Source organism: Pinus tabuliformis, chromosome 9 (assembly GCF_031772625.1).
Source record: "Pinus tabuliformis cultivar Carrire ecotype Pingquan chromosome 9, CPIR1, whole genome shotgun sequence".
Taxonomy (NCBI): Eukaryota; Viridiplantae; Streptophyta; class Pinopsida; order Pinales; family Pinaceae; genus Pinus; species Pinus tabuliformis.
Genome location: NC_142307.1, coordinates 1,521,083,722 through 1,521,110,836, shown reverse-complemented (window position 1 = coordinate 1,521,110,836; position 27,115 = coordinate 1,521,083,722).

Here is a 27,115-nt window from a genome sequence, read left to right as displayed (position 1 = left end):
TTATTGCTTGATAGCTTATCTACATGATATTTTGTATCTACTTTTTGTATAAATACCTCCCCATGAGATGTATTCGGGGTTGGTGATTTACTCTCTGGACTGCGCTGTAACTCTGAGATTTGTTAATACAAAGGCTATTGAAGTTCATTGCTGCTGGACTGTCTGAATGTGGATTTGACATTCTGGGACCTACTACAGAATTCCTGTGTCTTTCTACGAATCAATAAGTTGTTCTAACCTATTTTTTATGTATTCTGTGTTTGCAAATTTCATATATGTTTCATAATCTTAGTGACAAAGAAAAAGAATAGCCCAGAATTTGTTTAAATGCACTCTGTGTTCAATCTCTGTTGTTAATTATGTTTTCTTCAGAGTTAGCATAAACAGGAATTCTTAGCTGCTCTTGTATCCACTGATTCTTTCACTTTGAATATTGCCCAGGAATTCTTTACTGCTCCTTGGTAATATTCATGCACCTTCCCTCTGCCAGCATGATGAAGGATGCTTAACTGCCCTTCATCCACTGGCTTACATCCCACCAATTCTCATATTTTAAAATTGTTCCAAGATCAATTATCTTGCTCTGTAGTATTGCCCTTTATCAAAGAAAACACTCTCAGCAGTTCATCCTCATCGACCCCATTTGCCCAATGGTATAAACTGTTTTAGACTTGCATCCTAGCTTTGTTTAAGATCACCATCCAACAACTTAAGCCAAACCCTGTGCATCATAACTAGCCTAAAATATTTCAAAACAAAGCTAAATTACAAAGAGAGAGCCCTCTCTCGTTGCAGATTGGCTAGAATCTGCAGCTAAAAGACTGGTTAGTGGTTACCTCGGCCGTATTCCCCCTTGTTGAAGCCCTGAAAATCAGGTCGACAATAAGGGGGATACTCGCCCGGTCCAGACCTTGGTTGGCAGCTCCTTATCCGTTTGGTATAGCGGGTCCGACTGGGGATAATGGGACCAATTTCCCAATCTATGTGTGTGTGTGTGTAGAATTGGATGTTGCTGATCTAACAGTTCCTATCTAAGCTATTCTAATTCAAAATTTAATCTAATTCTATGCTATTGTAATCTAATAAACAACACATCTAAATCTATGCTAACTCGGGATGTAATTCTTGTATTATGCGATCTAAAGATATTTCAAATAACAACTGGTAATAAAGATCATTCAGCGATTATGAGAAAGGAAATCAAATAAGATTAACTATTTCGCATAAAAAGTTAGACGAAACAGTTGTGAACAACATATTGCATAATAAGCTATTCATACATTAAACATAAATAAATAGCTACCACCGTACAAAAGTGCCAAAGGATAACTCAAGCATTCATGCAATAACATATAAACAACTAAAAACTATATATCACTTTAACATATAAGCAGAAATGGTCAAGAGATAAAAGTACCATTTATGACTGGTCCTACTCATAAGCTTCAAGCAACAATGATTTATCTCTCCTTGCTCTAACATCTACTAAGAGTACAAAAGTGCAACATCAGTCGCAGATATCAAATGCAAACATCAACAAATCTTGATCCATTCATTCACCAAAACCTCCTCTAAGGGTGCAAAAGTACATGTTCTGAGGACAATTTTTTGATAAATTTCTGGACCCTTCTCTAAATGCATGAGAAGGGTTTAAATACTACTAAGTAAATAACTTAATTACACAGATTCAGGATACGGTTTAAATGACCGCCCTTTTTCTAAGCAAAACTGTTTCTAAAAATTAAATCTAATATCTAACTGTTTCTGCATTTTCTCCTTAATGTTGCGAGCATTCAATATTTGCCTGGGTAGAGTCGGCTGACTGTCTTCCGCTTTTGGTTGAGCTAAGAAAACAGAAATGGCCAGAGCTAGCACCATCTTTTCAGCAAAATAGAAGATATACTTGAGAATCATCCTCTGGCTATGTGGATTTACTGTGTATGCTCAGTAATAATTCAAATTTCACTTGGTTAATCCTCAAATTGCCTCTGCCTTTGCTTTCTTGCGTTTTCCGGGCTTATGAGTGACTGAGTAGTTAGGGACTTTTCTTTTTGAGAAATTTTCTCAGCGATGCGTGATTACGCTAATCACGCATCGGAAACTACCTTCGTTCTTTGATCTGGGCCTTTCTGGTGCGTTTTTCGCTTTTAGCGCCTTTTCCTTCACCGGGTATAAGCTTCAAATTTTTGTAAACATACTGCTTTCATGAGCTTCTGACCTTGAGCATTAAATCGCTTGTTGATATCAGCATTGTTCAACTACTCATTCAACCATGGCTCTGACTGAAAGATCTGTAATGGATAGCTCTGCAGCGCTCTATGAATTTGCGGCTCTGTTGCATGCGGTATCCGTTTATGAGGGCATCTCTTCTCTGTTTCTTGGCATTTGGAGCTTTACCCTTTTCCTTTAACGCTTCCTGCACATTGCTTCATGTTTTTTTTGTTTTTCATTCCTACAGTTCACACATGAGGAGAGAGTAATGATAATAAAAGTTGACAAGAAAGCTCTAAGCTCTACGGATGTACAAAAACATGCCACCTGACGTGAACTAACTCTTCGAAAAACACAATACTGTCTTTCATTAACACTTGGCATATCATTCATTAATTTTCATTAAAGCGCATATCCAATTTTTGGTTTATGGACAGCTTTTCTTGAATGTTGAGCTGGGGAAAATCTGCGATGGACAGTTTCTGCGATTCGCATCACGGCATCGCATCATCGTAGTATCGCATTATCGCCTTTTTCATTAAGATGTGTTATCACAGGCTTGCCGGATCGCGCTTATCGCAGATCGCTCGCTGTATCGCGTGATCGCAAGATCACTGTATCGCGTGATCGCAAGATCGCAGATTGTACTGTCGTGTTATCGCAAGATCGCATATTGTTACAATTGTTAAATGGTTATGTGTTTTTTATGCGATTTTGTGATATGCGATATCGCATATCGGCCATCAGTGATTTTTTAAGGTTATTCCAATATGAGTGTTTCTTAATGTATGCGATGCAATGGAATTTGCGTCGCACTTTCACAGTTTATCGTTTTACTCATAAGGAAATACCCTATCTTCTTCGCGTGATGCGATGTTTTCTTAAGGAGTAAAATACATGAGTTTTAACTGAATTTTTTGAATTTTTACTAAGGGTCCCCACTTACCTAGTGTTATTGCTAATACTAAATAAGGAGGGGGGTTGTTGGTGGCCACAACACCCCCTTAGAGCTTTCCTGGGGAACAACCTGAGTGATAACATCATTGGCGACTCGTTGGGGACCTAAATGATTGTTTGTTACTACTGTCTATTTTCTAATGCTACAGATGGAGCCTGAAGTTAGCCAGGTAGCCTTTGAAACTATTTTTGTTGTGCATTTACAGGAGTAGATAAACACTACTTCAGTCAATCTCCAGTCTAGTTTTAGGCTTTAAAACAGCTATCCCAAAGATTTGATCAGTTTCCTTGTTTTAGCATATTCAGAGGAAAGCCCAAAGTTTCCTATATTTCCAAAAGAGCTTCCTTCAAAATATTGGTAAAAACTGTGATCTTTAGACATTTCTAGAAAATACCAAAAAACAAAGTTAGAATCTGGCTCCAAAGAAGAAAACTCGTTACACCAGGGCAAATCCTGATCCAAATCCTCCAGCTATTTTTGTAAATCCTAACTTGATCTCTAAGAGCCTTAGAAAACAAGAAAATCTAGAAAATTCTGTTGATTTAGACCTTGATATACTTCAGCAAAACCTTACAAAATCTGAGCCTACTCCTGGGAGAGCAGCAGTCCTTTCTGTCAATACTACAGCCTCTCTGAGTTCTTCATCCACACCTCAAAGCATTCTCTCCACTCCCCCATCTACTGCACATATTTCCACCACTGGCCCTGCTATTCCAGTTGTCTTATTTCTTCCTGTTGTCCCATTTATCCCTGTAAATATGGCAAACCGTTATGCTCCTCTGCAGTTACCTGCAAATCCAGGGGCTATGCCTCAAGATTATCAAAGAAAAATTACATATTTTGATGGTACTGGCTCCTATATAGCCCAACAACACACTAAGAAAATGATGGACTACTTTGAGAACTATGAAATTGATGAAAACGATGTCAGAATGAAAATTTTTGTTCAAAGCTTAACTGGTGAAGTAAGGACCTGGTTTAGGGCACTTGGTGCAAACACAATTTCTGATCTGGATGCCCTATACCAAACCTTTTTGAACAGACGGGAAAAGAAGAAGGATCCATTGCATATCCTATCAGAGTATGACAGTTTAAAAAAAGGCCCACAAGAAACTGTCCAAGACTATTGCGCTAGATTCAACAATGTGTACAATGCTATCCCTCAAAACCTTAGACCTCCACCTCACCTAGCCTTGATCAAATTCCTTGATGGATTTGATTCCGACATGGCATATCAACTAAGGGAAAGAGCTCCTCCTAGCTTATAAGACATGCAAAGCATAGCGGTTAGTGTAGAGGCCAACTTGATATCTAAGAGAAATCAGGCTAGAACTGAAAGGAGAACAACTTTCAAAGAAGAGCCTTCTGCATTTGAGCAAAAACTAGATGCAATCATCAAAGGTATGGACAGACTGGGTGACAGAGTGGAAACCATTGAAAGGAAATCTTCTTGGGATGGTCAACCAAGTAACACCACTAGAATTCCAAACTTTAGAAAAAATCAAAATCCTAACACCGGGAAAGCTGGCCCTGATCAGAATATCAGACCTCCATTTCAAGAGAACTATGCCGAAGCCTCAACCTCTAGTGAGCCAACTGAGGATACTAAAATCAACCTAATGGATTTGAACAGTGAACAACAAATCTTTCTAACCCAAGATGACCAAGAAGCTCATAATTTCAACCAATTTCAAACCAAATCCGGAGAGCCATTTGATTTCAGAGAAGGGTATGATGCAACGGTCTATGAGGTTCATAAACAATACAAATTAAGAAGCAGAACCATAGATGTGCTTGAACCTACCAGGATGAAAGATACCAAGCAGCCAAAGAAAACAAAGGATAAAGCTACCCTGACAGAACCCCCTGTTAAAACAGACCTCGACCCAAAGGAAGCCACTGTGGAGGACATATCAGACTTACAGCCCTCAAAAAATCAGCCATCCACATCCCTTCCCTCAAAATAAAATCTAAACTTCCCTCCTGAAAATAATTTCAAAACAGATTTAGCTTAGAACAACACTTATGATGAAGAGAAGGCCACTGAAAATACAGCAAAAAAGGAGAACCTTGTTGCTTGAAATACAAGAATTCAAGTGGAAAAACCTTTTAACCTAGAAACAGAAATAGGTAAACTGAAAATAGCCATTCCTCTGTCTGAATTGGCTAAACATGAAGTTTATAGGGAACAAATCAATAGGTCACTTAAAATATCAGAAAATAGGGATGCAGTCAATGTTTTATATGACCAACCAGAACTGATTTTTGGTCCCAAAGTCAATGGTAAAACAGTAGATGGAGGAGTTCCTCCATTCTATGTGAGCTTGAACATTCATGACAAAGTGTTGCATAATGCAATGTTTGATTCAGGAGCTTCCCATAACCTAATGCCTAAGTCTGTAATGGAAAGACTGGACCTAGAGATCACAAGGCCTTACAAAGACTTGTTCTCATTTGATTCCAGCCAGGTCAGGTGTTTAGGCCTAATCAAAGATTTGTGCATCTCTCTAGTACAATACCCCACAAGGACAATCTTGATGGATGTGGTGGTAGCTGATATCCCACCAAAGTATGGCGTGCTATTGTCCAGATCTTGGGGTGCAAAACTCCAAGTATCTTTGCAACTAGACATGTCCTATGCCACCATTTCAGTCTTTGGACAGCCAAAGAGATTGTATCGGGAAACATTGATGAAATATGTGGTTAGAAGTCAAGAGAAACCCCAAAACTTCCCCATCTATTCTATGCATTCTGATATGGATTCATTCATCTTATACAGTGCTGAGATGTGTCCCAAAAATGATGTCAAACTCCTGGAAACAGCACAAATAAAAAGCATAAATTAACAATCTAGTTCCCAAGATCAAAAAATTGTTGATGTGATTGATGCAACAAATGAACAAAACATACCATATGAGTTACAAAATCCAACTTTTCCCACTGAGCACGTTTCCAAAACTCCTAAGGCTAGTCACAATCAAGAAATCTTATGGTACTTAGAATTTGATGGGTTAGTGAACAAATTAGGAGCAGGGGCACGGGTTTGGATACACAACATGCAAAATGACCATGCTCAAGGTCATGCATATAGGCTAAATTTCAGATGTACAAACAACATGGCCGAATATGAGGCCCTTTTACTAGGTCTCAAACTGATTAAAAGTCTTGGGGCAACGAGGATTTCAATTCTAGGGGACTCAGATTTGATTATACAACAGATGAAGGGAAACTTTGTTACAAATGATCTTAGGTTAAGAGATTACAGAGGGGAAGCCATTGAAATACTTAACACCTTCTCAGAATCTCAGCTCACCAAAATTCTAAGAAAGCACAATTTACATGCACATAGTTTGGCAACTTTTGCCAGCACTTGCAAGCTACCATTTGAGCCCAACCACCACTTCACTGCTGAAATCAAACACAGACCTGCTGTCCCAGATAATGTAAAAAATTTGCAGGTGTTTGAAAATGATACACAAATAAATAATTTCCTAACTTTGAAAGAGGAATTCTCAAGTACAAACATTGACACAAGCACCATTGATGGTCAACAACAAATAGACAAAAGTAAGCAAAGTATATCAACTGAAACAACAAATTTGATTTTGCATCCAACAACTTTTGATAACAAAAATTTACAAGAGCTAAAGCAAATGGACCTTGATGAAATGGCTAAGGGAGAATCTGAAGTAATTGAACTAAAGGATAATTTTCTGCCCACAGGCCTAACTCCTTTGGAGGATATATTTGATTCAAATGATATTCCAAGAAAGACAAAAATGCAACCACTAAATGCAGAAATTGAGGACTGCAATATTGGAACCACAGAAAATCCCAAAATGATAAAACTGTCCAAAACACTGCCTCCTAACCAAAAGCTGAAATACATACAGTTGTTTAAAGAATTCCAAGATGTCTTTGCTTGGAGCTATGAGGACCTCAAGTCCTATGATAATTCTGTCATCCAACATACAATAACCTTGAAAGAAAATCAAAAACCTTTTAAACAAAAGCTTAGAAGGGTGAATCTTGTCCTCCTTCCCCTTATTGAAAAGGAAGTCAAACGAATGTATGAAGCTGGAATAATTGCACCTATCAGGTTCTCTGACTGGATTTCAAACCTAGCACCTACTAGGAAGAAAACGGGAGAGATAAGACTGTGTGTTGACTTAAGAAATTTAAATAAAGTCTCTCTCAAAGACCACTACCCCTTACCTAATATGGATCACATTTTACAAAGGGTAGTGGGAGCTTCTAGGATCTCATTGATAGATGGATTCTCAGGATTCAATCAGATCTTAGTTCACCCGGATGATCAAGATAAAATTGCCTTTACAACACCTTGGGGAACCTTCAAATATGTAAAAATGCCTTTCGGACTTAAAAATGCAGGGGCCACATTTCAACAAGCAATGGGCATAGCCTTTGCAAAAGAGATCCATGATTTCTTAGTCATATATCTCGATGATCTCACTGCTTTTTCAAAATCAGACCAAGAACATTTAGAACATTTGAGTCAAGTGTTCCTAATTTGCAGAAAATATGGCATATCATTGAACCCAAAGAAATCATTGTTTGGCCGAGAAGAAGGGAAACTCCTAGGTCACATAATTTCAAAAGATGGCATTAGAATTGACCCGGACATAATACAAGCTATTCTCCAAGTGCCTCACCCAAGAAACATCAAAGAACTGCAAGCTTTTTTAGGAAAGATCAATTTCCTAAGGAGGTTCATTCCCAATTTGGCTAAACTGATAAGACTGTTAAATAATATGCTGAAGAAAGATTCTAAAGTCAAATGGACAATGGAAGCGAAACAAGCCTTTGAGGAAATCAAAATAGCTTTGACTAAAACACCTGTCCTCACAAGTCCCAAGTTTGATAGAGATTTCATAATCTTTTACTTTGCATTTGAGCATACTATTGCTGTTGTCCTATTACAAAAAGATGACCAAGGGTGTGAGAAGCCCATTGCATTTTTCGGCAAAGCACTTAGAGATGCACCTTTAAAATATCAGATCATGGAAAACCAAGCTTGTGACCTTGTAAAAGCCATCAAGGATTTCAGAGTTTATATCTTGTATTCTCGTGTGATAGCTTATGTCCCAAATGCCGTGGTCAAAGACATTCTAACTCAAGAAGGAATTGAAGGTAAAAGGGGCAAATGGATATCTAACATTTTAGAATATGACATTGAAATTAAGCCAACAAAGCTGATAAAAGGACAAGGACTAGCCAAGCTGATGACTGAAACCAATTTTCAAACCCTTGACATCAATGAACTGGATAACGAACAGGAGATGGCAACTCCATAGATCAATCAAGCCTTTTTACAATTACCTTGGTATGCTGACATATGTTATATATTGTTAAACCTGCAAGCTCCTCCAGGGTTATCCAGGACTAAAAAGATATTCTTGAAAATGAAAGCTTCAAAGTTTTGTATCATAGATAATGTGTTGTTTTGGAAAAACCATGAAGATATTTTGCTTAATTGCCTAACACTGGATGAAACTAACAAAGTACTTAAGGAATTTCATGCAGGGGACTGTGGCGGACATTTATATTGGAAATCAACAGCTGATAAAATCCTAAGGGCTGGATTTTATTGGCCCACGCTCATTGCTGATGTAAAGAAATATGTAACTTCTTGCCACAAATGCCAAATCTTTGAAGGCAAGAAAAAGCTGCTGCCTTTGCCCCTCAAACCCATTTCAACTGAAAGGCCATTTCAACAATGGGGTTTAGACTTCATTGGGGAAATCCACCCTTCATCCTCTGGTCAGCATAGATGGATTTTGACAGCCACAGACTATTTCACCAAGTGGATAGAAGCTATCCCTTGTAGGCAAGCCAATGACTCAATCATCATGAAATTCTTAGAAACCAATATTCTGTCTAGATTTGGCTGTCCGGAGAAGATTATTACAGACAATGCTGCTACCTTTAAATCCAAAAGAATGATCAATTTTTGTCATAAGTACCACATTACCTTGGGCCACTCCACAGCCTATTACCCTCAAAGTAATGGTCTAGCTGAGTCATCCAATAAGAGCTTGATCAATATCATAAAGAAAGTATTGGAGGAAAACAAGAAAAATTGGCATAAAAAACTGGTAATTGCACTATGGGCAGACAGATTGACCACCAAAAGATCCATTGGAATAAGCCCATATGAATTGGTTTATGGCGTGGAGGAAATATTCCCTTCATCTTTGGGAATCCCAGTAATAAAATTGCTGCCAGAAATACAAGCAGAACCTAATGATATTCAGAGAAGAATCAATCAAACAATTCACTTGCAACATACTAGAGAGGAGGTATACCAAAGATCTCAGGTTTTAAAAGAAAAATTTAAAAAGATATTTGATAAAAGAACCAAAGCAGGGGATTTCTTCATTGGGGATAAAGTTTTAAAGTGGGATTCCAGAAGAGAAGATAAAGGAAAACATGGAAAAATTGATTTTCTATGGAAAGGACCTTTTGTTATTCAGACTGTATAAGGAAACAACACCTATTTTCTGAAAATATTGGATGGCACAGAGGTAGATGATGGGCCAGTAAATAGTCGAATGCTGAAGCATTATTTTGATCTGGTTTGTTGAAGAAATCAACACTTTAGTTTGTAGATAATAGTGTTTACTTTTTGCAATTTATTACAGCAATATGATAGGGAATGAGATGCAACAAATTTTGAGAGAAAGACAAGGAATTGTGCCACTTAGTGATATTCCACTTGGAGTTTATCAGAAGAAGTTGAAAAAGAGACTTGGGAGCTGTGAAAATGATGACAAATATTCAGACAGAGTAATCTAAACAGAGCTACAACTAAGTGAATGAATTCATGAGAATCACTCAAAACTTGTAGAGGCACCATTATGTGTAAAACAAAGGAGAAATGTCAGAATACATCAAGAATTGAACATAAGGCCCTCTGACCTGTTGTTCTTGACTTTTCACCAGGAAAAGCCATCCCCAAGTGGAGCCACTGTTAGGTTCCTATACCAATAGGTTTCATTTTTCATGATTGACTGTAGAAGAGCCAAATATGTTCATCCTTTCATGCTACAAAGGTTCCATATTTTGTAAACAAATGAAGAAAATTAAAAAATGAAAAGAGGGTATGCCCTAAAAGAAAAATCAAAGGGTAAAAAGAATGAATTGGTCAGAAAAATGATAAAAATGAACCCCAAAACAAAAGACCAGGAAAGTGTGCTAGTTTAAATGCCATTACTGTTCCCTTTTTGAATAATTTCATTGTGTATAGGTGGTTGATTCTTGACACAGTTGATGAATAGCCAGAGAGTTCAATCCTGGTTAGATCATGTTTAAATTTACTTGTCTTTAGAATAGAGACTAAAGATCTATCCAAACAGCTCAAGCTTAGCAGATGAGTAAATAGCTAGAGAAACAAAGGAGCCCAACTGCTTAATATGGGCCCTTGGAAGAGATAAGGGTAGACTTGGATAGGAGGGCATTCAAAAGGAAAAGAGGAAAATCAAGGTTTGCTAGTCCAAATGCACCCAATCAAAAAGAAGAAAAAATGCTAGGTGTACTAGGCTAGGTAGACAGTTTGAGGTTGCAGAAGCAGGTTTGTGATCACTTTTTGTCTTGTCAAGAAAGACTTATCTCATGGATGTCACAAGTATCATGGCAGTTGTTTGGTTGTAAAACAGTGGAGCATGACTAATTTCCCCCCTCATTCCCCCCAAGTACCCTTACTGACATCCCCTCAAGGACATTGGGATCTGCCCAGTAGTCCTAGTTCACTTCATTTTATGATAAATACTAAGTGGAACTTTGCGTTTACTTAGTCAAAACAAGCCACATTTCTTGTGTAAAAGATCTTACCATTTTACTTCATTTCCCCAAAAACCTAAGTTATTACCTTATAAACTTAGCATTACCTATCCATAAAATCATATTAACATTAACTTTATTGTATGGCTCCTTTATCATTTTCCCACCCCTGTTTTATAAAAACTATATAAAAAACCCAAAAAATACATAATATCCCTACCCCTGGCAATTATAGCCATATAACATAGTTTCGGGAATTATTGGTCCATTTGGGACCTTAATAACCCTTCCACGTTCATAATCCATCGGGGTTTATTTAACATCAGGTTACAAAAACAACCGCACCCAGAAATACCATAACCAAAGTGTAAAACCCAAAAAAAAACATTATAAAACATTGAAAAATTAGCACGGGTCCCGTGTCATAAACCTCCGCCGCATACCTTTCCCATCAACCGTTCGATCCAGCGCCATAGATCCAATGGTTGGCGGCGATATCGGAACCCCTTATCTACCGAACGTTAGCGTCTGAGGGATGGGCGGTATTTCTGCCGTACCCCTGCCACGCGTCGGCTTCCCGGCGTGATCGAAGCCCCCTCCTCCAAAACCACCATGGCCCTAAGGCGGTGTGGGGAATACCGCTTACCACCACGCCGCCTACCCCCTGACGTCATACCCACGTCACCTGATGATGTCGGATCCACGTCGCCCACCACCACTCCGCATCAGTGCCATGTCATCTGTTGACATCACCACCTCGCCACTGGGTCATCTTCCACGTCATCTGACACGTCATCCTCTGTAACCACTACACAACAAAATTACGTCATGATGGCGTCATCACAAAAAAGCGCCAAAAGCTTGAAAAAGCCCAAATTGTGTTAAAAGTCACGAAAGTGATTTTTTTTAGTTTATTTCTATTCATTGGTTGTGGAAACCTCTACATGCAAATTACGATGAATTCGCTACCAAAGCTACACAGTCCGTCACCCACTGAAAGCAACTCCACAACGCATACCTTAGCTCGGCCTGCAGTCCATATTGTGCACCTAGCACCCATTTGAAGCAGGTATTTACTCAATTGCTCCCGAACCCTCTGCATTTCCAGTTTTTCTCTGTGTCTGAACCCGTGGAACCAAAAATTGCACAAATCAAGTCACCAGCTCTTGAGTGATATACCACCACCATCCCTATTTTAAACATTTTTTCCACAAAGTGACCAGTTTTATCCATTTTTGCATTAAACCACACTTTTTAGATAAAAACGCAGTACCATACCCAAACCTGCACGCTACAGCCTTTGTTGTTGTCCTATTTATCAAAAGAATTCCTCGAAATCCATTTCCCTCTGCAAGTTTCGCTCATTTGCCTAAAATTCAAGCTCATTTCCTCTGCATTCCGCTCGAAGAGCGAGCAAATCCAGCAAATTCAGTCAAAAACCCTGACTAAAGTCTGCAAAATTTGTTTTTAACCATACATTTTACACAGTGAGGCCATTTCTATGTAAGGCTCAGTCTACAATTCCCTAGGAAAACCTCAGATCTAGTACTCAGTGTTCTGTTGCTTCTTATACCCACATTCAAATCAAAAACACAAAGAGTTTAAAGATGGAGACTCCAACAGCCTTGAATGTCACTCCTCTCAATGCACCCCATAAAGAATTGGAATCACTACCTTTGGCTGATAGGGATTATCTAATCCAAGACTTGGTTGGTGACAGAAACCACCTGCAGACATTCTGTGAGCTGAGGAATAGTTACCTGAATAACAATGATTTTTATGGGATATGGGAATCAAATCTGCCCATATACTTCCTCCCCTCTCTCAATATCTTCCCTGAGATAATTCACCTTTGCTATGAAAACTATGAACCAACTCAAAGGGCAGTCAAATCTCCATCTGGGAGCATCCTCTTTCATATAACTCCTGACTCCATCAATCAAATGCTAAATTTCAAACCAACTCAGCTGTTGTTCCCTCTTTCTATGAAATTCTTACTTGATGAAGGTCCTAAACTCTCCAGCTTAGAGATAACCCGAATTGCCCAAATATTTATGAGAGCAGATCGCCAGCCTACAGAGCCACCTCCTTTTCACTATGTATGGTTCAATGAAGTGGGTAAATTACTGGTTGATATGATATCCTATGTTCTGGGTTTCAAAACAAGTGAACATATTGATGAAACTATATTGGTTTTACTGTCTGAATTTACCCCAAGGCAGCCCCCTGCTGTCAAATACAATTATGCCAAATTCATTGCCGGCAAGATACATGACCAACTATTGAAACTAGATAGAGAGGGAGTCTTCAAGTATTCATCCTACATCTATCATCTGTTCCTGTATTATTAGCCTGACTGTTTCCAATTCCCCATCAAAATATTGGACTCTAAAGGAGAAAAGAGGTCTATGATTTTTTGGACCTCAGTCTTTCATGAAGTCCACAACTCTCCCTACTCTTACTGTGAGTTCATTGACATGTTTGTCTATCCAGTCTCTTCTCTCCTAAAGAGAACTTCTCCTCCTAGACTATCTTATGATATGCAGAAAATATTGCAGCTCTCAAAAAACTACAAAATAGGTGACTGGTACTTCTACCAGAATCACATTGTCATCAGGATATATGGCTGTGAGTTGTGCCCCTACAGGCTGCGAAGATATGTGCCAATGAGACTATTTGCCTTGGAATATTACAGGCGATTTATCAATTCAAATTTGACTCATTTCCATAGCACCAAGAAAAAGGCTCAGTTGAATTTCAAAGACCAACTAGGCCCCTATGTCATGAACAAAAAATAAGGATGGCAAGATGCTGATCAAATATTGGGTGAAAAACTCAGATTAAAAAGGAGCTTTTCGTGGGTACTCTATGACCCAAATGGCTTTATCAATGCAAGAAAAATAAAATATAGGATGTCAGCTTATGAACATTGCAAAATCCCAGAGATAGAACAATTTTCCAACCAAGATGAGTGGGTAGAAGGCACACTAGTTGAACAGTTCACTGAGGAAGAGACAATGGAGCAAAATATGAAAAATCTACAAAAGACTCTTGACTTGGATTCTTTTGGGCAGGTGTCTTTCAAATTGCCACAACAAATCGGAGAAGGCACATCAATTGTTGCAGCTTCACAAGCTGCCCAAGAAAGGACTACACCAGCAGCAGGGACAGCAAAAGGCAAGGAGGTAGTAGATATAGAGCCAGAAACAATGATAGACCAGCCAACTACCTGAAAGGAACAGGGTCAAGGGCAAGCCCCTCCACTACAGACATAGGCACCACAGATTCCAGCATTACAGACTCCTCTCAATGAGGAAAGAAGCAAGAAACAAGACAGGGAAGAAACCACACCTGCAAGTGGTCAACAGAGCAGCCAGAGGCCAAAAGGCAAATAGTAGATCCTCTACCTGAAGAGGAAATTAGTGAAGAAATCATAGAGAGTCCAAGGAGGGAGAGGGAAACCAGCTAGCAAACATCCACCAGCTCTCATAGGCAAGAAATGGAAAGGCAACATGGTATGGAGGTGTCCTCCTCAAAGCAACAAAGTAAGCAACCATCTGGTATTAAGGGAACATTCATGGAAATCAAAGCCCAAAATGAATTATTGAGAATACAACTTTATGATCAACTTCTCAAAACAACACCCTCCAAACAGCAAAGACTGATGGCAGCTTATGACATTAAGGAGGAAAAAATGATCTTAAGTCATTTCAAGCCTAAAGTTTAGAAACCACAGATAGCTGCGGACTACATAAAAACAAATCTAGAAGTCCTCGCCAAAGACATACACCCAATGGACCAAATTGAGTTGCACAAGCAAACAACTGAAATGGTCTATGGTACATTAGCAGACAAGGCAATGCTGGCCCACCAATTGAAGGAGTCGTTAAGCAATACATCTGCCCAATTGGATTTGGAAAGAATATCATCCTTGGCTAAAGACAACATAATAAAGACCCTGGAGGAAATTATTGTTGAGCTAGGGCATGATCCTAAGGATGCCAAGGGCATCAAATCCCTCATAAGGAAAAAGGAAGAAGATATTGCTGCACTTAGAAAGCAATTAAGGCTGCCTACAACCATGCACCCACAAACTACAGAACTTGCATAAGAAAAGGCAGAAGGAGATACAATGGATTTGCTGATGAGGATGAATCAAAGGATAATTCAAATGGAGCAAGAATTGGAGAAAGCATTGCAAGCCAAGCAGGGAGAGCCAACCTCCCAGCCACCTGAAACAGCTCCAACAGTTACCACTGTCCCTCCCACACTTGCAGCAGCAATCCCTCCTATCATCCCAGCATCAACAACAGGTACATCAACCACGAATGCTTTAGCAGCAGGAGCAGTAACAACACCAGAATTTAGCATGAGTATGGAAGAAATGATGAGAGCAGTAAAAGAGCTAGAAGTCCAAATTTCATAGTTGAAAGAGGCCAAAGAAAAGTTAGCCAAGCTAGAGGTAAGCTATGACAAATCCAAGATAACAGTGGTTGAAAAACCAAGAGAAATAAAGGCCTTGGATAACAAAATAAAATCCTTAGAAAAAGAGCTTACTCTACATAAAACTCTGTCTGAAATCAAGACAATTCTGTGGACCAAAATTGGCCCGTCTATCACTGGCCAATGGTAATCAATTCAGACGATACATGAGCAAATAGAATTGATAGAAATAGCCAGAGTAGAGATTCAAAGGGCCAATGCATCATTGGGAAACATGCCTGAGCAGGTTAATAGACTCATTCAATTTTTGAATACTCATACCAAAGAACAAGTAGCAGCTCTAGACATTAGGCACATAACATACACCATTTTGATAGTGAAAAAGGTGGTGACCCTGAGGAATTTTGTTCAAAATCTAGAAAGAAAGTGCCAAGAAATGCATATAGAGATAAATGCCTTCAAAGAAAAGTTTGTAGTGTTGCTGAGCAAAGGGTTACCCAGCTTATTGACCAGCAATGGAATATTGTTAACTCATGAACAGTATGCTAACAGTGTAAATATCTATGTTTCCAATCAAATTACAACATCATCAAGCATTTCAGAAGACACAGTGCCTCCCTCTGGATAGAGTCTATATGACAAATTATAAAATTTGTTCTACATTGAACATGAGATAAATCATCTTTTTGAAGTCTAGCCCAACTTCTATAGATATATTGAAGCTGATGAAACACTAATAAAAATACAAAGACATCAGTTGCCAACAGACCAATGGTGGCAAGGGATTCTGGAGGTTTTACCAAGGAAATTTCGGTTCTTTTTCTTTTTGATCGACTACATATCAGCAAATTCAATGCACGGGCCACCTGTCAAAGAAAGAAGACAGCAGAAAGAGGAAATCAGGTTGGGACTGCAACTCATTAATACAAGACGACGCATAGATAAAAGGCCAAGACAGCAATGCAGGAACGCAGAACAAAGACACAGCTACCAGCTGACTCACTCAATCCAAAATTCAAATATCTCTGACAAACTAAACAGCCAGCACACCAACATTTACTGTGGCATTCATTTCTCTCATTTACTTCTTTTGTAGAGTAGGTGAAGGAAGTTATTGCTTGATAGCTTATCTACATGATATTTTGTATCTCCTTTTTGTATAAATACCTCCCCATGAGATATATTTGGGGTTGGTGATTTACTCTCTGGACTGTGCTGTAACTCTAAGATTTATTAATACAAAGGCTGTTGAAGTTCATTGCTGCTGGACTGTCTGAATGTGGATTTGATGTTCTGGGACCTGCTAGAGAATTCCTGTGTCTTTCTACGGATCAATAAGTTGTTCTAACCTGCGTTTTATGTCTTCTTTGTTTGAAAATTTCATATATGTTTCATAATCTTAGTGATAGAGAAAAATAATAGCCCAGAATTTGTTTAAATACACTCTGTGTTCAATCTCTGTTGTTAATTATGTTTTCTTCAGAGTTAGCATAAACAGGAATTCTTAGTTGCTCCTGTTTCCACTGATTCTTTCACTTTGAATATTGCCTAGGAATTCTTTACTTCTCCTTGGTAATATTCATGCACCTTCCCTCTACCAGCATGATGAAGGATTCTTAACTGCCCTTCATCCACCAGCTTACATCCCACCAATTTTCATATTTTAAAATTGTTCCAAAATCGATTATCTTGCTCTGTAGTATTGCCCTTTATCAAAGAAAACACTCTCAGCAGTTCGTGCTCATTGACCGCATTTGCCCAATGGTATAAACTGTTTTAGACTTGCATCCCAGCTCTGTTTAAGATCACCATCCAACAACTTAAACCAAACCCTGTGCATCATAACTAGCCTAAAATATTTCAAAACAAATCTAAATTACAAAGAGAGAGCCCTCTCTGGTTGGAGATTGGCTAGAATCTGCAGCTAAAAGACTGGTTAGTGGTTACCTCGGCCATATTCCCCCCTTAGAGCTTTCCTAGGGAACAACCTGAGCGATAACACATATAATGTCTCATTCATGCCTTGATCATCATCCCTGAATGAGAAGATGTTGATGAACTGGGTAGCCATGGGATTCCAATCTGCCGTCTTTTTACACAGCTCCTCTTGCACTTACTAACCGTACAAGATGGTACCTAGGGTATGTATAATACATGCACCCAAATTTCTTTCAGAATCCTTTCTCTTTCCTAATTTTCTATGTAGGATTCTAAGTGTTTCTTAGGATCTGAATTACGTCTATATTTCATTCTATCTCACAGGCAGTCTTCTTCTTGACTGAACCTCTGTCTCATGGCTTTATTTATAATTCCCCATTCACACAACGTGTTGTGGTGCATCCTCGACCACCTTATCGGTGTGGCGAGTAATGCGACATCTAGCAATGGAACCTTGTGATCTTCCCTTACTTCTCTATCTACTTTGTTCAAGAAGATGTCCAATGGTTCAATACCATGGAATTTAGGATAGTCGCTTACATCTTCCCCTATCCAATTTATCCTGTCTATCTTCGCACAGCGTCTGGTATCAAGTTCATATCCCCCTTGCTACCATGCATCCCATGCGGCTTTCGAACCATCTTCTAAGCTTTGAATACTCCTCCACTTGACAGATCCTCCTACTATAGGATTTATATAATCCTCTCCCTTACTTGTTGTTAGTGTGTATAGTTGGTCTAACATTCCTGGCTCATCCCTATCATCTACAGGTTCTATGAATCTGGGTCCTTGATACGAGTCCAAGGGTTGTATCACACACATTCCTTCTGCTTCAAAGATCATTAGTTCTTTCTTCAGGTTAATGACAATGTAGTTTTCATAGGCCCAGTTGATCCCAAGGAGTGTTGGATATGGGTCCTTATCACCCATTATGTCAATTACTTCAAATTCAGTGTATGTCCTTACTCCCACCACATCCACCTCTACATCTTCCAGCCTTCCACTACGTAGGATGTTGTATTGATTCACCATCCTCAATTGTATCGGTGAATTCTTCAGTTGCAGCTTCCCCATCGCATCCCATGTTTTCCTGGGAAATATGTTTACATTTGACCCCAAGTCCAACATCATGTCTTTGATCTGGAATCTTGCAACCTAAGCATTGATTCAAAATTCCTTTCCGCTTCTCTTTTTATTCTACCACACTCTTCTTGTATGCATTTTTGGTAAGTTGGCAGATGGTAGTTCCTCTTCCTCTTCATCTTCTGGCAATTCCGCTATTAAAATTTTGTGCAATTCTTTCAACATGTGCTCATCCTCAATGATATGTAGAAATAACTTAAACCATTCTTCTATCGGCTGAGAATTGTTGAACGCGCGGTTATTTTTGTTTTTGTTTCTCCCTTATCTCGGTCATCCCTTAAAACAATTTAGCTGCCTCCTGATAATACTGGTCACACAAGCTTGTATGATTTCTTTAGGGATGTTGCCTTAATGATCGAGGGTGGGTCCACCTTACCTCGATCTTCCCCGATCTTCTTTCCACCTCTTCTAACTATATTTATATTAGTTATGAGAAAATAATCATATGTACGAGGTTCAACGTTGACTAGGTTAGCCCCTCTCTGTCTAGTCCTTTCCTCCCACTTTGCAATGAGCTCTAGTCAATCCTCCATGGCATGCGTATTGATTCTACATTGCAAACACCATGGTCTCCTAGGGAGCAGACATTCCCTGGCGACATGCCCCTCTTGGTCAGTGTTATAACACCTCACGAGATCTCTTCCTCCCGCTCTTCCTCCTGTCTCATTTCCTCCTCGTCCTCCCCTGTTGTTTACTGTATTGAAACTGGCCTTATTTTTCCCATGTACGTTGTGTACTCGTACCGCTTTAGCCAATTTAGCAACAAATTTTTCTAGATTATTGTAAGGCACTAGGGGAAGGTCAGGATGGATATTGCCTATACCTTGGGATTTTGTTGTTGACCTCTTGTTTCACCTTCAGCAAATAACCTTCTCATGATGTTACCCATTTCCTCTTCCCTTTCCTCTTCGCAATTACTCAGCATTTGTCCCTCCGCTATCATTCCCGCAACCTGTAAGGATGGGCCCTCTTTGTTATCCTGGCTTCTATCTCTCCTATCACCATTCTTATCTAGTCCTACATCCTATTTATTATCTCCCTCTCTTCTGAGCTCCCCGACACCACTCCTACCTGGTGGGGTCCCATTTTTCTCTTCTTCAGAGTCTAAACCACTCTTTCCTGCCACTTTTTAGCTAACATTTCTCTCCTCTGCACCCTAACATCTCTGGTTTTTCACAATCCTTCTATGTCAATTCTTTCATCAACATCTCTATTCCCCAACCAGTAGCATCCTCTCCTTCGGTCCTTCCCCCAGTACTGGGGTTTTATGCTACCATCGTTGTTGTAGTTGAGGGTAGCAGTCCTTCTTCTACCATGAACATCTTAATCCACAATGACACTTCCCTCACCAACCTTCCTCTTAATCCTGACTCGAACACCACTTCTTCCCTTTAGAAGGATTGATAATTCTTTGCGGCAAACATGACTATGTACCCCTCCACTGTAGTATATACCCAAAAGTCAACTTCCCTTGTCCAATCGCTGTCTAATTGCTAAAGCGATACAAGGTCTGAAGGAGTCCAGTCACAGTGAGCTGATTTTGTTCCCTCTGATTGATTATGCACTTTTAGCCTCCTTAGCCAATTATACAAGTCTTCTAGAAACTTGCACCAAAATATCTTGTACTGGTCACTCGCACGCTCAACATAGAAAGTCTCTCTACTCTAGAAATTGGTTGGCCCCTTTGAATAGAATTTTCTACTATAAACTAATCTACTCTTTTATTCCACGAATATTTAATCTCTTTCTTGAGTATCCTCGACACCATATTCTGAACTGGTTATTGTAACTTCAGGTCCAGGTAATGGAACCATTTGTTGGCACCAAAGTGACATCAGGGGAAGACCCTGGGTTCAGGTCCATAGGGCCAACAATGGCTCGTTGTAGTCTAGGACAACACTGACATTTTCACCTTACCCAATGGATAAGGAGTCTCACCCGAGGCATGTCACGACCGGAAGTAAGAAGGGTTCAATATAGGGTTAGGGATATATCAACCATTAGTATCTAAGTGAATTTATGCATATACTCAGGCTAACATTATATTAATCATTACAATGAATCTACCATGCGCATAGAATTGTAGTGCATTCAAAATTTTAGTAGTTCCATATAACATAAGCAAATACACACATCATACCAAGAAACCAGTCCAGTTCTTCATTCATCTTAATTCAACATAATAGTAGTACATGATACATTAGCCTCAACCACAAATAACTATATGAAATACCCGATTACATGACTTGACTACCTGCAACAGACTTAGCCCACTTCTCATCTACTTCTCCAGTCTTCAGTTCAGATGCTCTAAGCAATGGCATCCTACCTATTTCTCGTCTGTGACTAAAACACTATAGGAAAATCATCAAGCCTCAACCAACCCCTTTCTCCTTGCGGCTTTCTCCTCTTGTATTCCTTCTGCCACTTTCACTACCAATTCTTGCTCAGCCATTTCTTTCCTTGGTTTCCTCTCATCCGCTTTGTCCACTCGGTTTCCCCCGCTTTCTTCTGACACCTCGCTGCAACCATCCCACAACTACCTATTCCTACCTTTCGCCCCAACTACCTTTTTCGCAACCAAACTGCTGATTCCACCACCCATTTCCTCTTCTTTGTATTTTCAAAATCTTACAAAATAATTCAAAATAAAAACGAAGTCCCCAACACTCTCTGACATCCCAAACCTCTATTGAAGGAGTTTCCTCTTGAGGATAGAACCTTTAATGTTTATGTATTTCTTCCCACTGCTTTCTTTCCTCCTCTTTCTTCCTACCTTCTAACAGAACCAACAACAAGAGTGGAATGAGTTTCAAACCAATCCAATTGATTTTTAGTTTCTACATGGAATTCTTATACAGTGGGGCTCTTTCTAGTGCATGCCTCAACCTCTCAGGGGAATGGTGCTCTCTAGCCCTTAGACTATGTGGTAGGTTTCTCCATCTCCTCTGGCATGCTTGCTGGCTTTCATTTCCAAACAACCTCAAGGTTTTTTCAAAGTGGGTGATGGCCTATTCTTGTGTATCTAGGTATCTTGGTGCCAATTGGGCATCATTGGAGATGACGTTGTTGTTGCTAATGACAACCATAGAATTTATTTATTCTGATCTGATGTAAAGGGGCTCCCCTTTCTCTTTTTCCAATATTCTCTTCACCTCCTTAGATATGGCCTCCTCATGACTCATCCATGATGCAAGGGCCATTAGTTTTAAATCCCCCAACTTTGCATTGGGGTCCCACACAATTAAATCTATTAAGGCCAAGTTGTGTAGGTAAAATTCAGATATCTTAGCCTTATCTTCCTAGGTGCTCTTGTCACATAGTTCAATGAACTGTCTATAGTCTTGGAAAGGCATAGTCCCCTGTTGTGCTAATGTCTTGATATGAAATTGCAACCATTGATTGTTGAGGTATATTTCATATGATCTTGATGGATTCCTGCACTAAAGTGCCTCCATGGAGAGGCTTGCCATGGTGGCCAATTGGCTCTCTTTTTCCTACAACTACCTCCTTAGCCATGTGTTTTCTGCCTATAGTTAAGATCTCATAATTTGTTCCCTGTCTCTCATCTCACTCAACTCTCTACCCATCTCTAGGATTTTCTCTTCCAAATGGCCCACATATTCTAGCTTCTTTGACTTGGAAATTTACGATGTGTCCTTCCTCTCTCTTTCTCAAGCTCAAAGAAGAGAGGGATTGAAAATTTTTGTGGTATTACTCTGCCTCCCTCAATGAACTTGTAGTAAGAGCTTAGATTTGGTTGTGGGCTAGGTTCTTGCAACTCTTGGAATTCCCCCTCAGATGCTTTTGGAGAACCTTCCCCCTACTGCACTTTTGGTGTTGCTTCCTTGCCTTCCCTCTGCCCCTGCTATCCTTCATGTATCCTTTTCTGTGTTTCTTGTAGGACTGATAGAATTTCCTATGGGATTGCCTGAGGATCCTATAGAAGGATTTTTCCTCTCTGTAATGGGGTCACAAGTTCCTTCTCTTTATTTTTTTATGTTGACCTGTGCACATGCTTCCTAGCATAGGTGATGGAATCATTTTGGGTAGCTTGTTTTGATGTGCCCTCTTCAACTTTCATTCCCAAGGAAACTAGCTCTTCCTGCTTTTTTGTTGACTCCTCATTTATGATGGGAGTCCTTGTGGGTGTTTGTGGCCTCCCCTGCTTGACCCTAGTGCTTCTTCTTGTTTTAAAATAGAGGGGAGTATGCCTCTATATTTTTCCTTTTGACTTGATGGGTGTGCTTAGGGTAGTCAAGGAACAATCTGCCTCCTTCGTAGTAGGCTCAGGGGTCAACCTTGGAGATTTATTCCCTTCTTTGGTATGTTTCTTAGGGCTTGCCTCTTCCTTCTTCTCTTCCTATTCACCTTTCTCTTCTTCTTCTTCTTTTCCTTCTACCTCTTCTGCCTCCTCTTCTTCTTCTTCTCTTGCCTCTTGTTCACCACTAGAGGTTGGGTCCCTATCATATTCAAGGGCTTGGATTTCAATTACATCCTCTTTTTCCATGTCTCTAAATGTGAACCATAGAATATGAATTCTTAATTGGCTCAAGGCATCCTCTAGTATTAGCTTAATGATTCCTTGATGTGCCAATTTCTGATGTTTCCCTTCTTGTACCTTTTGGCTCATGTCTATCATTGACTGCAACAAGAAATAAGGCACACTGAGCCTTTAGTTTATGGGTAGCTCCTCTCCAAATCTCAACTCATGGAGGAGTCTAAATTGGTATCCATTGACTGCATTAAGCCTCCCTTCACAATAAATGTATTTGAGAATGTGATAGCTCACCTCATTCCAATGACAAGGAAGGATCTCCCTTTTGACCCCATTTTTGTCCTCAATTGGCTCTCCATCATACAGGAAAAAGGTTTTCTTAGAAAAAGTGCTTCTAGCCCTATCCTAATTTCTCCATTGCACCCCTTGAGGAAGTGTGGTGACTCTATTGATCACCCCAGGGTTGATTGTAATTGACAACTCCTTGACCATATTAGTAGCACTAGTTCTAGCCTGAGGGTTGAGTGCCATGGAAAATTCGTGAGCTATATCATCATCATACCCTATGACAAACTCAAATAATCCCAACCAGTGATGCTTCCTAAATATATCTATCACATGGGGATGAGGGTGGATCCTAAATGTGTCTGTGGGTTCCCTTCTGTTGAATCCTACTCCCATTTCTCTTCTCTGGTTAGCTGACTGTAGGAGGTTTTGTAGGCTAGCCTTAGTGTGAGTTCAGGGTGACTAAGAGTTTAGAATTTTTGGTGGATGACTATAATTTTTACCCTTTCCTATCTCCACACAATTTTCTTTAAACTTCACAAAACTCTGTTTAAACCTGAGGCCCACAGTAATTACTATAAAATTTCATACTTGTCCCTTTCTTTCTTCCCTAGCTATCAAGTAAAAAACACAAGAGAGATGGGCCACTTACCTTTTACTGTGATGCTCTGGATGATGAGAATTTCCGACCAAATAGACCCTAGGAACCCCTTGCATATTTCTTGTGAATTTACAGTGCTTCTTGGAGCTCCTTGAGTTTCCTATAGTTTCATGTAGCTCTGTTTCTTGTAGGGTGTCCAAAATAGGGTTTGCTTCCTTGATGGCTCTTCAAGGTCGTCCCGTCTCTCTGATCTTGAAATGAAAAATGGGTGTATGAAAGTTTGGAATATTTTCTATTTATGTTCGATTGCTTAGAGCATTGTGTTGGCTGGTAGAAGTACAAGATTTCCTCATTGGGACCGTTGGCCCATCGTTGGTGATCATGCAACCTCCCCTCATAATTATCACCCACTCGCACATAACTAAATCAACCATATTTTTAACTAATGCTCCTTGGTGTGACATTTCAACGTGGCATGTTGAATGGGAGTCTAATTTTTTTCTTCGGGCTGAGGATGGCCAAGTTAATTGGCCACCTCTAGCTTATAAAAAAGCGTTTTCACGTTCCTTACATTTTTGGCATATTGTACTTAGGAAAGAGTTTGCATGAGCTTCCATACCCGTGCCTACCTTTGCTGGGTGATTCATGTTGGAGGATGATGTTGCTGTGCTTCTTTTTCAAGTGATTTCTCTCCTTTGGTCATTTTTTGTTGATTTTTTCCTGCTGATATAACTGTCTTCTGGTTGTTTCCTATGTGCAGGTGCTTGGAATCCTTACTGCTACTGCTAAGCTCTAGACAGGAGAAACAAGGCTTCTAGAGATGCTGGAGCCCCTTATTTTCATTGGTGGTGAAGGAGAATGCAACAATGGCCTATTGCAGTTGTAAAATAGGCTGCTATAGGAGATATTGTAGCTACTACATGAAACCCTATAACTGCCTTTTCTTCATGATTTTTTTGTTTTTTTCAGTTAGAGGGAGGTTGGGTGGTGGTGTAGGAGTTGAGAAATGAAGGAGTGATGGGTGGATGAGGCTAATGATGACATGTCCTATGGATTCTCCCTTTTTTTTATATTTTTCATTTTCCTGTGTATTTTTATTTTTATGGACATAGAGGTAGGTAGGGATATGAGTGGATGTTGAGTGAGAGATGGTGAGGTGTAGGGTCCTTTTTTTTAACATAGAATAGGTCTACATCATTACTTTCCAATAAGGACCCCTTTCCAACAGTATTTCAGGATAGTACTACAAGATCTTGCGGTCGCAACTACAATACATCATGTAGCAACTATATGACATCCTGTAGGAAGCTAGAAAACAACTCAAAAATTGGTTTTTGATGCCTGAAAGTGGAAATGGATGATGGGGACATGATAGGCATGCATGAGATGAAGTGTATGGAGGAAGAATTGAGGTTATGATTGGGTTGTTGTCCCTAGAACTTTGAGTCCATTGTTGTCTTTAAAAACCTATCAAATCATAGAATTTTATTATTGGGCAGGTTTGAGGTCCTTGCAATGAAATTTTTGTATTTGTTTTTTCTTTTGAAAGACACACAGGTCACCCCAAAGGAGGTTTTCAGCCTATATGCCTGCCTAGGTGCCTCAAGGGAGGTTTTCACCTAGGGGTATTTTTATTTTCCTTTTTTCACTCCTGGGTTGTGTCAAGGAGGATTCAACCCAAGAGTTGGCCTCAGGTGCCTCACACAGGTTTTCACCTAGGTTCCCTATTGTTTTTTCTTTTTTATTTTTTCAAAAATAAAAACAGTCTTCAAAAATTAGGTGAGGTGGAAGCAGAGAAACTTCCAATCACATTCACTTCCTTACTGATGGTAAGGATGAACTCCTCCCTTGACAAAGGTGTTTTATAGACTTTCAATCTGTACCCATTCACAAGCAAGGGGATAACTTCTTCATCAATGGTCCTAATTTACACAACCCCATTGTCATGGAACTTTTCTATTAGATATGTGCCTAGCCACTTCATCATCAATTTGACTTTGAAGTCATTGAACCTAGAGTCATATAGAAGAGCCCAATCTCCTTCTTGAAAAACTTTGTCCTTGATATTTTTGTCATGTCAAAACTTTCTCTGTACTTTAATAACTTCAATGTGTAGGAGGGCATTCATCCTGAATCCATCCAAACCATTTATTTGGAGTAGCCTCTCTTGTTATGCCTTTGTAACATCCAAATCCAACTATGCTTCCATTCTCAAAGTGTTGTAATCAAACTCAATGGAGAGAAGAGCCTTCTTTCCATAGACCAAGCCATAAGGGGTGAAGCTAGTGGTTGTATTCTAGGTTGTATTATAGGCCCAAGTGGCCTCCACTAGTCTGCCCAAGTGGCCTCCACTAGTCTGTCAACCCAATATTTTTTGTTGTTGCTCACAACCTTGGTGAGGATGCTTTCCAATGCTCTATTAGTAACCTATACTTTTCCATTGGCTTGAGGATGATGAGAAATTGAATTCTTGTGTTTGATCTTATGTTGCCTCAACAAAATCTCAATCAAGTGTGATGTGAATTGAGATCCCTAATTAGTGACTAGTTCTCTAGGGTACCAAAACTTGTGAAATACATTCTCCCTTAAGAACTCAACCACTTTCTCTTCTGTTACTACCTTGATAGCCTTGGTGTTAGACAACTTTGTCAAATAATCAGAGCATCCAATTATGTACTTTTTCTTCCCAGATGGTGGATCAATGGACCCAATGAAATCCATGCCCCACTTGTCAAATGGCTCTAGAGTAGGTTTCTCCATTCTTTGACACTGGTCACATCAACAGGTGTATCTTCTTACATCTTGGTGGAGAGTGGGCTAGTAGTAGCTAGCTTGCAATACCTTGAAGGTTGTCCTCTTAGCTAAAATGTGACCTCCATAAGGCCCATCATGACAAGCCAGAAGGATGTCAAATAATTCCTCATCCCTGACACATCTCCTCAAAATTTTATCTGGGCCTCGCTTGAAGAGATTTCCCCCAATCCAAGTGAATGGGGTGCTCTTTCTTACAATTCTACTTTTTTCCTTGGAGGATAGATTTGGAGGGAACTATGTAACCACTAGGTAGTTTCCTATGTTAGAAAACCATGGAGAGAGAACTAAAATTGAAAATAAATTCTCATTCGGCTGTTGATCATCAACCATTCCTTCCTCATCTGTAAGCAAAGAAATTCTAAACAAAAAATCTGCAACTACATTTTCTCCACTAGGCTTATCAATGATAGTTAGATCAAACTCT